Source organism: Akebia trifoliata, chromosome 11 (genome assembly GCF_017979445.1).
Source record: "Akebia trifoliata isolate Shusen 1 chromosome 11, ASM1797944v1, whole genome shotgun sequence".
Lineage (NCBI taxonomy): Eukaryota > Viridiplantae > Streptophyta > Magnoliopsida > Ranunculales > Lardizabalaceae > Akebia > Akebia trifoliata.
In genome coordinates, this window is record NC_141385.1 from 13,728,613 (window position 1) to 13,742,254 (window position 13,642).

A 13,642-nucleotide genomic window follows, 5' to 3' on the forward strand; every position below is an offset into this window, starting at 1 on the left:
ATATCATGTCCTGACTGGGAGCGATCCAGTCGTGAATCCCAACTATTTTAATTCCAATACTCCACCATTTGTATTATGTATATGTCGTTATATTTCGAATTACAAACTGAGAAGCATGTCTATTATTTTAATGTTGCAACGTATTTGCATAAAATGAAAAATGTATAATGAGTATGGATGATTGATGTTATGTGTAATTTTTAGAACTGTTTAGTTGCTCATCCCTGGCTATATGTACCAGTTGATCGTATTTTATCTTGTAAAACCTTACATGTATAAAAATATTCAGTATGCTTTATTCGATCATGCTTAGGAAGGGTTATTGGTAGGAATTGGCTGTGGACTTGCTGGGTAACTTTCGTTACTCACCCTTTCCTTCCTATTTTTTTTAGTTTCAGCACTTGCAGCTACCGAGACAGGCGTAGAGTCAGTATTTGAGGAGTATCTGGTCGGTCAGATCGACGATCAGAGTTTATTGCCTGGTGAGCACTAAGGCTACATCCGTTAGAATTGCCAGTTTCATCCAGGATGTATGTAGTTTTTGGATTGAGAGTTTAGGCCTATGTTAGAGTGAGAGTATTTTGTAAGCCTGTATATGATTAAATCTTCCGCACTCTGATCTACTTACATGTTAGATGTAATTAGTCTTCCGCTGTTATTTTCCTGTATCTACTTTTATATACAGGTTTTGTTATAAATTGGTTTATCAGGTTTGAGTTCCGTGAAACGCTAACATAAACAGAGGAGACCATGCCGAAATTTCAAGGTGCCACCTAGTACCTTGGGATTTAGCCTTGGGATTTGTGTTAGCGTTTGACGGGGCGCTACAGATGGTATCAGAGCACAATATTAGATCCGTATGGGATACAGATCCGTTATGCTTTGGAGAATAGATTGATACCACAGGCATTAGAGATAATTATAGAGCGTTACTAGGAATCCAATATCTAAGCTTATCAGTGGTTCCGTATTGGGATTACAAGCTCTTCCGTATCTAGAAGTCCGTAGAGCTTAGTAAGTCTAAGATAAGATTCTAGGTTCATTCTACAGTAATGAAAATGGTGTTCATTACTAGATTACGTATTATAATCATGGTTAATGCTTTCGTAAGAATGATGTTGACATGGATCTAAGGAGTACCTTGCTTCTGATAAATAGTAGATTACTGAACTCGCAGGTTAGGAAAGATGCAAGGAAGTAGAGTTACAACTGGACCCATGACGCAGAATCAAAGTGGTGGGGAAGACCTACCTGGGTTGAGTAAACTCACCAAGATAGAACAGTTAATAGAAGCAGTCTCGGAATTATCCTATAGTCAAGCACGCATGGAAAAGATACAATCAGAGATGTTTGAGGCTCAAATGATTATGGTGGGACAACTGACAAAGAGATTAGAGAAGATAGAAGAAAAGCTCAACCACTATTTTAAGGATGAATCCCAAAAGAACCATAGAGTAGATATCCCAGCACAGGGAGGATTACGAGAAGAAATAAGGATAGTACAATCAACACCTCCAAGCCAACTTAAAGAAGGAGAGTTAGGATCCAACAAGAGACAGACAATTACGAAACTAGTAGGGTCACGGGGAAAACGACCATACATAAGTAGCGAGACTATAGAAATACCCGTGCAAGAGATGGAAGAGTTTTGTAAGAAACAACATCATATGATGTTAAATCAATCGAAAGAAAAAGTGGTAGCGTGTTATGAATGTGGTAAGTTGGGACACACAGGGGTGCAATGCTCAGGTCCACGTCGACCAATTAAAGATGCGTGGCTCAGAAAGATGTTAGATGGGCAAATTCAAGGAACAATAAGGTCATCGGATTTTAACAAGATCGATGACATGCTTATACCATCACAAGCGGACCGAACTAGTGGTTGTAAACGGGAAGGGATGGAATTACAGACGTGCCAGGGACAGACCAGTCAACCCTCGACTTCCCATCTTCCTAAATCAGACCCAGCCAAGAGGCCGATGTATTCGAGGCCAATCTCCCCGGGATCAGTTTACCCACAGAATAGAGCTACTCAACCACCGAGTTGTAGGGTTCCCTCATCACCAAGTCATAGAGCTGTTGGAATTCCAACGAGGCCAATAGGGCCAAGAGTACCAACGAGACAGACCCAGAGAATTCAGACTCCAGTTTGTCAACTGCTCACTCTACAGAAATCTACGAAGACGAAGTCATTAACATGTTATGGGTGTGGTCAAGTGGGACATATTAGGAGAGAGTGCCATCTATCACAGTCGCAGGCAGGGATTGTGACCCAAGAGGAACCAACTGTCTCCGACAATATCTTAGAAGGTACGATTTTTAATTATGATGTTAGAAATTGGAGTTCTATTTAATATTGATTCCTTTAGATCATATATTGTTGCTAAAATTTTGCACACTTATTGGAGCCAGTAATTTATTGAGACGGATCGAGTAATAAAACTAGTTACAACACTATCAGAAAAGTTGTGAAAAACTATGGGACAAAGAATGTTGAGGAGATAGGCACAGTTAGGTAAGGTAGGAAGGGTATTATGAGTAGAGATGTGTATTGTGGTATAAGTATATTCAAGACGTGATAATAATATGGTGTTGAGTATGTGTGAATTAAGGCTAAACGTAATTGTTAAAAAGTGATGTTAGAATGATGCCTTGTAAAGGAGGAATTAGGTTTTTGAAAAGATTAAGTAGGAATCTACCGAATAGAGGTGTGCAATCTAACAACCGAAATTTGGTGTGTGACAAAAACGAACGAGTATTTGAAGGTAAAACTTGATGTGTAAAAGATGCGCTTCATTAGGAGATGTAAGGAATGAATTTATGAATGGGGAAGCATGTTGAATTTGACGATAGTATAAGTAAATAGTATTGCTAAAATGAATTGGAATGACGGTAGGGAAGACTTAGGTAGAAAATGTAATTTTGAAAACAAGGTGGATCAATATAATATACGAGGAAGAATAATGTTGTAATAAGGTTGCATTAATGGTGACTTAAGAGAATTATGAGAAAATAGATGAAGGAGGTAAGACAACGATAATGCTTATGAATTGAAATTCATGAGTGATAGCTGTGAGATTTGTAAAGGCTAATCATGGTACTATCAGTATTGGGTGATAAGTGGAAATATGTATGATTTAGAAAAATATATAAAGTTACACGAATAAGAATTAATTGATATTTAAACAGTAACTGGGCAATACTGTGATTTTGGGAGTAGGGAAATAAGGCATGTGACTTGCGGCTTATGGTACCGTTTGAAGTAGTCGAATAGATCTTAAGTAGGTTCACCGCGTGTTCTACGTGCTATGCCGAGGAAGTATTTGTCAGACCCTTCACGCGTGATTTAATTGTGAAATAATTTATTTGATGTAAGAGTTACCCCCATGATTTAGGTTTTTAAATCACGAAGATTATGACAAAGGCCTTAAGGAGACATCACGATAAGCAAAAGTTGGAATATGGAGTCGAATGTAGAAATATTGGTGTATTGGGAATAAAGGTTTGATGTGATTTGCGAAGTAGTGTTAGTATAATGGTGTTTGTAGTAAAACAGCGTATTGAAGAGTGATTTTCATTATAGGTACAAGTACGCATAATAGGCGATGTAGTTGGTAAGGAAAACAATGATAAACGAGAGGAGGTATGAAGGAATTATCGATAGAAATTGGTGGGGAATTGATATGACGTGAGTTGATTGTATTTGAGGATTATACAAATAATAAATTAGTTGGGGCATGAGAATGATTTGGAGTGATTAATGGATGCATGTATTGGGTTGATGAAAACTATGTGACATGCGGTTAGGAGTTATAAAAGGAATGGGCTTGAAAACTTGAATGAATGATAATCGCATACAGGTGTTGTTGGTTATACATATTGTGTTAGTAGGGTGGCGAAAAAGTTCGATAAGATATGATTCAAATTTCGAGGATGAAATTTTTATTAAGGGGGGGAGAATGTAACACCCCAGATTTTCAACTCATATCTCGAGGAAATTAAATGGTGAGACTTGGAAGAAAATATCGAAAGAGAGACTTAGAGTAAACTACTCGGATCTTGTTATGATTAATTTCGAGGAAAATCAACTTCTCCATTAGATTCAAAAGGATCGAAATATATACATTAGCCTGTAAGCAAGTCCGAATTCGAATTCGGATAGAGAAGTTATAGAATCCTCGAATTTCGTGTTAAGTGGGACCCTAAACAGTGGAATTTCGTTAGAACGAGAATCGAAAAGATTTGATGAAACCATTAGATCCGTAGTGAAAAATTATTCGAAATAGTATATTCGTTTGTCGTTTTCCGAGTCCGAATAGTTAAGTTACGATCGAAACTAGAAATGATGGGGAAATTACAAGTATACCCTCAGCTTTATTATAAAAGAAATCTTATTTCTTTTATTTCATTTCATTTCTCTTCTTCTCCAAGGAAACCAAACGGCAGCCACTTCTCAACCCAAGGGTTTCAACCCTTCCCTTCAAGTTCTAGCCCGAACGAAGCCGAGTTGAACCTCGACGAAGAAGACAAAGTTGTCGGCCACGTCGAGAGCTACAACTTCACCATCTTTACTTACCCATTCTTGTTCATTTTCTCCATCCTCCATCAAAACCAGCCGGGTAGCTCGAGTAAACCTCAACACATTCCATCCGAGGGCTTCATCGAGTTAGGAGCTAGGTCTATACTTCATTGTAGAAGCGAAGAAGGAGAACGTCATTGTCGGATACCTTGCAAACCCTTGCTTATTAGGCATCCAAGTCAGCCCAACCTCGACTCTCGAGCCATCCAACCCTGATTTGTAGTGCTAGCTTGTACCCTTGGCGTTCACAACCAAGTAAGGGACTTCCAATTCTTATTGGTAACTTTAGATTTCTGAAACTTGCATTTAGGGATTTTGTTAAAAATGTGTTGTTTGTTTTAAAAATGTGTTGTTTGGAACAATGGGAATGGTTTTAAGATCCAAATCTCAAAGGATCAAAATCCGAATTTTGGTTTTAAGAACAAAACGTATTTTTCGACGTTTTCGGCAAGTTTTCAAAATGAAATAACTTTCGCGTTCCTTTGAATTAGATTACAAAAACTATATGGTGTCGAATCTCATGAACGAGACTTTCATTTCGAAAAACCCGTTTTCAATTTCGAAAACTTTGAAAAATTGAGTTTCCGACACTTAGCCAAATTTTCACCAGCTTTCATTATTTTTAACAACTTTTGCCCCGGGCATTATCGGGACCTTGTTTTTGAATAAACTTCGGTGGTTTTCAATGGAAAGACCAAAAGAATGACTTTGAAAGATTGGAAATGAATGGTTGATTTGAAAGGATGAAAAATGAGAATGTTGAGAGAATGAGAAAAGGGAATGAACGGTAAAATGTCAGAATCACACCCGAGGGGTGATGTCGGCATTTTACATTGTATGTTGTGTGTAGGTTGGTGAAAGGATATCCAGGTTATTAATGAAAGGGTTGCATGTTTATTTCCGATTATGTTAGCGCTTGCGCTGAGTACTGTTATTTATTTTAGGCCGGGTGGCCACGGTTGCATGGTAGGAACTGGATATCCGTTCTCAACCCTGTTCTGTTAATTTCTCTTTTTGTTTAAATGAAAAATCATATATGTACGTAGCTATTTTGTGAGCTGTTAAAGGGTTTGTGAATGCCTGAAGGGATAGTGTGTCACATCATCCGGAGGGGTACACTATCCTGGGATGTACGGTAGGGACCACCAAACTCATACGTGGTATGGGACGCGTATGAGAGTGGAGTCACAACTGGAATCCGGGTCCATTCCTTTCTTATCTTTACAGTGAGTGAACGTGCATTGTAAAGGTGGTCGTATACGAGTGGAGTGTCATTTGGGAATCACATGCACGCCTGATAGGCATAGACGAAGATGATTAGTCAGTGATCACTAACAATCTAGTAGTAGTCGAACGTTCTGACACATCGAAAAGAGACCCATTGCTTACGGTCACGTCAAACGGCCAGCCTGAGCCGGATAATGATTCCGCAAGCGTGGTAGACACGACCAGCCACAAAATCAGGAACTACGATGTTATTGGGGAATATCATGTCCTGACTGGGAGCGATCCAGTCGTGAATCCCAACTCTTTAATTCCAATACTCCACCATTTGTATTATGTATATGTCGTTATATTTCGAATTACAAACTGAGAAGCATGTCTATTATTTTAATGTTGCCAACGGTATTTGCATAAAATGGAAAATGTATAATGAGTATGGATGATTGATGTTATGTGAAATTTTTAGAACTGTTTAGTTGCCTCATCCTGGCTATATGTACCAGTGATCGTATTTTATCTTGTAAAACCTTGCATGTATTAAAAATATTCAATATGCTTTATTCGATCATGCTTAGGAAGGGTTATTGGTAGGAATTGGCTGTGGACTTACTGGGTAACTTTCGTTACTCACCCTTTTCTTCCTATTTTTTTTAGTTTCAGCACTTGCAGCTACCGAGACAGGCGTAGAGTCAGTATTTGAGGAGTATCTGGTCGGTCAGATCGACGATCAGAGTTTATTGCCTGGTGAGCACTAAGGCTACATCCGTTAGAATTGCCAGTTTCATCCAGGATGTATGTAGTTTTTGGATTGAGAGTTTAGGCCTATGTTAGAGTGAGAGTATTTTGTAAGCCTGTATATGATTAAATCTTCCGCACTCTGATCTACTTACATGTTAGATGTAATTAGTCTTCCGCTGTTATTTTCCTGTATCTACATTTTATATACAGGTTTTGTTATAAATTGGTTTATCAGGTTTGAGTTCCGTGAAACGCTAACATAAACAGAGGAGACCATGCCGAAATTTCAAGGTGCCACCTAGTACCTTGGGATTTGGCCTTGGGATTTGTGTTAGCGTTTGGCGGGGCGCCACACCCTAAAACCTACCCACCATCAAAAATCCAATCCAAAATGACCCAAAATAATTCCTAAAACCCAAAATCATTTCTAAAAAAACCAAGCCTAACACTACTAAGCCCAAACCCATATTCAATGCATATCCAACCCATAACCTTAACCCACAAACCACCACCAACATCAAATCAATCATCACTTTTTCATCAAAAATGACAAATGGTATCACCTCATCTCACTTCCCTCATCAAATCACCAACTCTCATCACCTTTCTCTAAAAAATTAACTATCCCATTACTTTTTCTCTAAAAAATCACATCAACCCACACCTCCTCCTAACATATCCTCATCATTCCCTATTAACCAACCATCACCTTCTCCTAATCTACCACTATCATTACCTACAAACACATCTCTACAACACTAAACCTACACCCCTCCTCTCAAATCAAACACTAATTCTCTCCCATCAATTCATCTAAACTTCTAATCTCCACACATCTTGCTACATGTCACAATCTCCCTCACCCACCCAACCACCCTCTTACACTATCCATTCTCTTAAACTAAACACTATTCAATCACAACTACCATCTTAAATATCCATCATCTTACCTCACCAAACACTCCACCCAAATGGGTTAGGTAGGATCCAACCATTTGGGTTAAAAATCACCCATTTACCTTCATTACACAACTACCCTCATCCTAACTCTTAAATTTCATACCCCCACCTTCAAAACTCATGCCATTATCTACTTTCCCAACATTTCACGTCATTATATCTCTAAAGTATCCTCTAAGCCCCTATAAATACCCTCCTCATCTCCTAAAAAAAGATCCCAAGTCTCATAAGAAAAATCACTCTCTCTCACTATCATATTCATCCCTCTAATCTCAACTCTCAACTCTCAACTCACCTCAACTTTTAACCTTCAATATTTAACTCTTAATTTTCTCTCAACTCTCAACTCTCCCAAGCAAATCAAGAAAATTCAAAGAAGACTCATCTTTTGAACAAAGTCAAAGAAGGTTAAGAATAAAAAGGTGGGCTTTGAACAAGGATCACATTTCTCTCTCCCCTCCAACTTTCCATCTTCTTCTCATACCCCCTTCTCTATACTTTTGCACACACACCACAATGGTTTGAGTCATCGAAGGGTCCCTTTTTCAATAAGAGTGCCCTTAATGGCTTGAACAAACATCAAAGTTCCTCAAACTTGAGGACACACGTCGAATTTTTCCAATTCCTTTTTATTTTATTTTTATTTTCAAAAATGGATCGAATCTGAGATTACCACCAACGATGGATAAAATAGGGTGCCTAACACCTTTCCTACTCCATAAAATAGACCCCCTTACCTTGAATCAAAAGTTAGACTAAATGAGTTATATCCGTATGAGAGTCACTAAAATATCGAAAATGACGTATTTTTTAAAAAATGCAATCCGAGTAACCATTCACACCCTTTTCCAAAATGAATGGTGGTGACTCCAACCCCCCCTCCAAAGTGGTTGATATATTCAAAAATGAATAAATCACGTATCCATAGCTCTCACTCTTACTCTATGCCTTTTTCTTCAATTGTTCACGTCCCTCAAATCGAAAACACCTAGATCTTTTCACTTCGTCGATGGATTTTTGATCTCTCAAAGTTCAAATTGAAGAGTAAATCAAAGTTCAAGTTGAAAATAATAAGAACTGAAGCTTATTCATCAATGCCACCAAAAAAATCCTAAAAAATCACTCTAGATCTCTCTTCTTCGTCTGAGGTATTACTTAATTTCTTCTGATTTCGTTTCTTTGTTGTTAATCTATTGATATATTGTCTTCTAGTTTTCAATGAAAAATAATAGCTATTTCAATTGAATAATCTTATTGAGTTAAATTGTGTTTTGTAGAGAACTTGATGTCTAAAATTTCTACAATTTTGTTTATTTTTGATTGATGAACCCTTGAGGTTTCCCTTAACTAAATTCTTGGTCATGTCCCATTGTGTTATGTTTCCATTTGATAAAATTTTCATATGGGATCACCACCCATTATTTTTTTAAGTCTTTCATTTTAAATTATCAGAAATTTCTTTCAATGGTGGACAAGTCTCATCAGATTTATACTCTGTTTGGAAAAGCCTTCGTACGGCTCGTCAATGGATTTTTGATCTCTCAAAGTTCAAATCAAAAAGTAAATCAAAGTTCAAGTTGAAAATAATAAGAACTGAAGCTTATTCATCAATGCCACAAAACAAATCCTAAAAAATCACTCTAGATCTCTCTTCTTCGTCTGAGGTATTGCTTAATTTCTTCTGATTTCGTTTCTTTGTTATTAATCTGTTAATACATTGTCTTCTAGTTTTCAATGAAAAATGATAGGTATTTCAATTGAATAATCTTATTGAGTTAAATTGTGTTTTGTAGAGAACTTGGTGTCTAAAATTTCTACAAATTTGTTTATTTTTTATTGATGAACCCTTTAGGTTTCCTTTAACTAAATTCTTGGTCATGTCCCATTGTGTTATGTTTCCATTTGATAAAATTTCCATATGGGATCACCACCAACTATTTTTTTAAGTCTTTTATTTTAAATTATCTAAAATTTCTTTCAATGGTGGACAAGTCTCATCAGATTTATTCTCCGTTTGGAAAAGCCTTCGTACGGCTAAAATCACGTCGAACTCATTCCGTTTTTGTAACTTCAGTGTTTGGAATCGATAAGAACACTTTCTAGTTGCCGATTCATTTGGCAAAATCAGCCAATTCTTTCAACTATCGACCCTTCAATGAGCCTCCGCAAAATCACACAGTTGATAAAACTCTACCCGATTCCTCCCTTGATCGAAGCACCGAATTCGTAACTCAGTTTGGGAAATACAACTCGTCTTCTTCCATCCTCTATATTACTTCACTGTTTCAGAGTTCTTTAATGGCCTCTTCAGCCTTCCCACTCCCCTTTCGCCTCCACCATATCAACCCATCTCCCACAAAACCCAAAACCCTGATCAGGTTCATGGTTCAACCTTCTTCGATACCACACGCAAGTCTCTCTGACCCATTCATCCTTCAACTTGCTGAAACCCCTGGAAGACTCAACTTCAACACCACCAATTTAGAAACTCGATTTTTTAAAAGTCAATGGGTCTTGCTTGAGATGGGATTAGGGGTGGAGCTACCCATGGGCAAGTCATTGAACTTTTTAAAGGAAAAAAAAAACTCTGATTTAATCCCCTAACCTTTGAGGTATATTAGATTTACCCTTTTTTTTCTCATACTGACAACATACATAATAAAAATAATAATATAATATATAACCTCACTACATTGAAGTTGTTGTAAAATTCATAAAAGTTGATTTTAACACCTATGTTTTAATTGATATTTGATACACCTCACCCAATTTTCAAACTGGCAATTTGCATCCCACTTGGAGTCCATTGAATTTTATTTACAATAATGAATTGCTATTGGCACTCCAAATTTTACTTATTAAACCCAAATTAAAAAAAAAAAGTTAATAATTGAGGATAAATAAAAGTTGGGGTGTCAGTAGAAGCCCTCTCTTGTTTCTCTTTTTTGCTAGATTTCTACTTTTTGGATTTAAGATTTTATACGAGCCTAATTATAATTGTAAAACAACTACTAAAATTGTTTGAACTAGTGTAATAATATTTGGGATATAATTAATAAAAGTTGGGGTGCCAATAGAAACTCAAAAAAGAAAAAAAAAGTGACTTGACTCCCCAAATTTCTATCGATATTAGAGAGATCGTCATGCTTTTAAAACTAACAACGTGCATCCTAGGCCTTGATCTTTTGGCACTCATACCATACTAAAAACAAATCGATTTTACATACAATACCAAAAACATATTTGAACCCACTAACCAAAAATAAAAATAAAAAATTATTTGAGAAATTTGTTTAAAAAAAATATACCAATTATACAAAGGAGGCCAAGAAAATCTATTTACAAACAACAAAACAGAAATAAATAATAACTAGGAAATGACAACATTTTAAAGATATTAAATTATTCAACTTATTTAGAGTTGCATTAGTGTTTGTGAGAATTGGAGCAGTAGTACCTTGAGTATAGACTTTCTATATTTAGCATGTTACATTAGAGAAATAGGTTTAGACGGATAGGACTTAGGAGAAATAGAAGCATATGCAAACTATTATCATTTTTCTAGGAGAGATAGAAGCTTTTTAATTTTTTTGCAAGCGAGATCAATAGTCAGGAATTAGCATTTTATCATATACAATGTTATCGGAATTTAGGTGATAAATTTGATTATCTTCATGGAGAATTTAGGCGGTTAAGGTTATAGGATTAGGTTTTGGGAAGATGTTATTGTTGGAAAGTAGCTTATTGCATCATGTATGAACCACTTAGTCCATCCATATTGCTTGTAACTCTTCTTAAATGAGAGCTTATTATCCAAGTCACTGATATTTATGAATCTAATTCAACTTTTAATATCTTTATTAACCATATTTTATAGGAATCATCCAGTACGTACGAGCTCGTCGAGATAAGCACCGGTGGAAAATTAAGCAGACACAATCTCCATGTTCAACAAGTGGGCCCAAACACAGTAATAGAATTATCAACATTTATACTTATTGTTAACGTATTAGTATTTATATTAGATAAATAATTTTTTTTTAATATTATTTTTAATTTCATCCAGCAATTTCTAGATAGCGGGTTACCAAATAGTTCAACATCTTAACAGTACAATTAAACAACATGTTACCAAACAATATATTCAATTCAGCAACAGCAACAACAACTTTCTCTTAGCTTCAGCAACTTAATTCATCATCAGCAACTTTACATACAGCTTTTCCAAACAAAGCATTAAAGTGTATCTGTTTTGCATGACAACAATTGAGAACTTTCATAAAAATAATATAATTTGGAGAGTATGTTGAAAGGAATAGTATTTTTTACTGAAGGTTTAAGCTCATGTGTTCTTATGGAGTTTGACAGTCTTTTTTCTACTTTTCCATTGAATGCTAGTTAAATTCTTATGCTTTTGTATCCAAATGAGTGCTCAACATTCACTTGAGGCAATGATATGTCTATTAGAAACAATCCTTGATTTTAGTTTTTATTTTTCTTTCTTAGATGTAATTTTTAATTTTTTATAGTTTGTAGTTTATAGTTTGTTTTTAAAGTTTTTCATTATTGTTGTTCAACCAAAGATATGTTTTTATAATGTTAGACTGGCCAGCGATTTTGATAGGTTATGCTAGAGATGAATGTGCAATAGGGTTTCTATTGGGGAAAATAGTTGACATGTCTTCTATAGTCAACTCTCATAATGTTTTGTATAAGTTACTCGTTACGACCTCTCCCATCCAGTCTAATTATTGGATAGCTCGGAAAGGAATGTTTTGAGAATGGTTGATTTAAATTTCAAATCTTCTCTAAACTCAGCTCGATATGTACCAATTAGGTTGTACTTGAACTAACAGATCTAGTGCTTTTGAAAATATCCTATTCAGAAATTAGGGAAGTTATACTCAAATGCTTAGATATAAATTGGTCGTTCCCAAGCTCATACTTAGATCTATTTTTTGGGGAAAACATTAGATCCAATATTATATGGAATCCAAAAATTTAAAGATTATCAAAAATCATCGTCTTAAAAGATTACATACTTGTAAAAAAATGATAGGATAAAGATTTAAAATCTTGTATTGAGACAAGGTTTCAATTAGGAGAAAAATGATGGTATATACCAAATTATTCCCGAATTCAATGTTTCAATATGTTGCTTTGTTTTGGTGTTGGCCTAATTCTCAAAATGTTCCAACAAAATATTCTAAAATGGAACGAATCTTTTAACCATGAGTAAGATTACCTTGTTAATGAATTGTTTTGCAAGCATCGTGACATTCTTTATTATTTCCTCTTGCTTATTAGTTGTATGCTTGATGGAGAGGCTCAAAGTTTCAAACAAAGAGTGGATGTCGAAACCTAGGTTATCAACGAAATATATTGATGGTGTAGTATCATTTATTGAGTACTTGAAAATGAATAGATAGAGGTAATTATGATCATTATTTTTATCCTTATGTCAAATGTCGTAATACCTTATCGGGGAGGAAAAATATAAAAACAATTGCAGAACATTTAGTCTGTGACAGTATAGATACTTCTTACATGAGATGGACATTTCATAGAGAACATTAGAGGGGCGGGGATCATGTAATAATCGAGTCTAGTATGTCTGATCATCAGAGTGATGAAGATATGGTCCTAAGAATGACAAACATGTTGAATGATGGGCTTGGATGTTTTTCTAACAAAGAAGATGAAGTTACTTGCATGGACGATTGTCTTGATAGAAACAATGATCTAGTTCATAATGATTCAACAAATGATACTCAAAATCACCAAATGATAGAGGAAGCGATACAACCTTTATATTACGCATGTCGAAAAGAAGATACAAAAATGTCAGTTATAGTTGAGTTGTTGAGTATGAAGACTAGACACAAATTTACAATATGTTAACCTAAAGAGATTGATGAGAAATACAAAAGTGAACAATAAATTATTTATTCTTTTCTCACAAGCAACTCAAATTTTTTATTGTAAAGATCAAAGTTGACCTACAGAAGCTTGGCATGTGGTTTTAGAAGCTCCGAAGAAATTGAACAAAGATGTAGACGCTTTTGAAGATCCTCTAGCATTTGCGGCAAGTAACCTAGATACTTTACCATCTGTTCTTAAAGAAAATATCATTGAAAACGA

At 35.6% G+C, this 13,642-nt stretch overlaps 1 protein-coding gene across 10 annotated transcripts in view; it reads left to right on the plus strand.

The window, feature by feature from the left end:
• The window catches only part of LOC147390998 (uncharacterized), a 36,037-nt gene that overhangs the window by 15,887 nt on the left and 6,508 nt on the right, over window positions 1-13,642 (plus strand). For 9 of the 10 annotated variants that reach the window (XR_015170243.1, XR_015170244.1, XR_015170237.1 and 6 more), the window contains exon 2: window positions 11,379-11,471. The gene's annotated coding sequence lies outside the window, so the exon portion shown is untranslated. The remainder of the gene's footprint in view (window positions 1-11,378; window positions 11,472-13,642) is intronic. The other variant, XR_015170241.1, reaches the window with a different exon arrangement.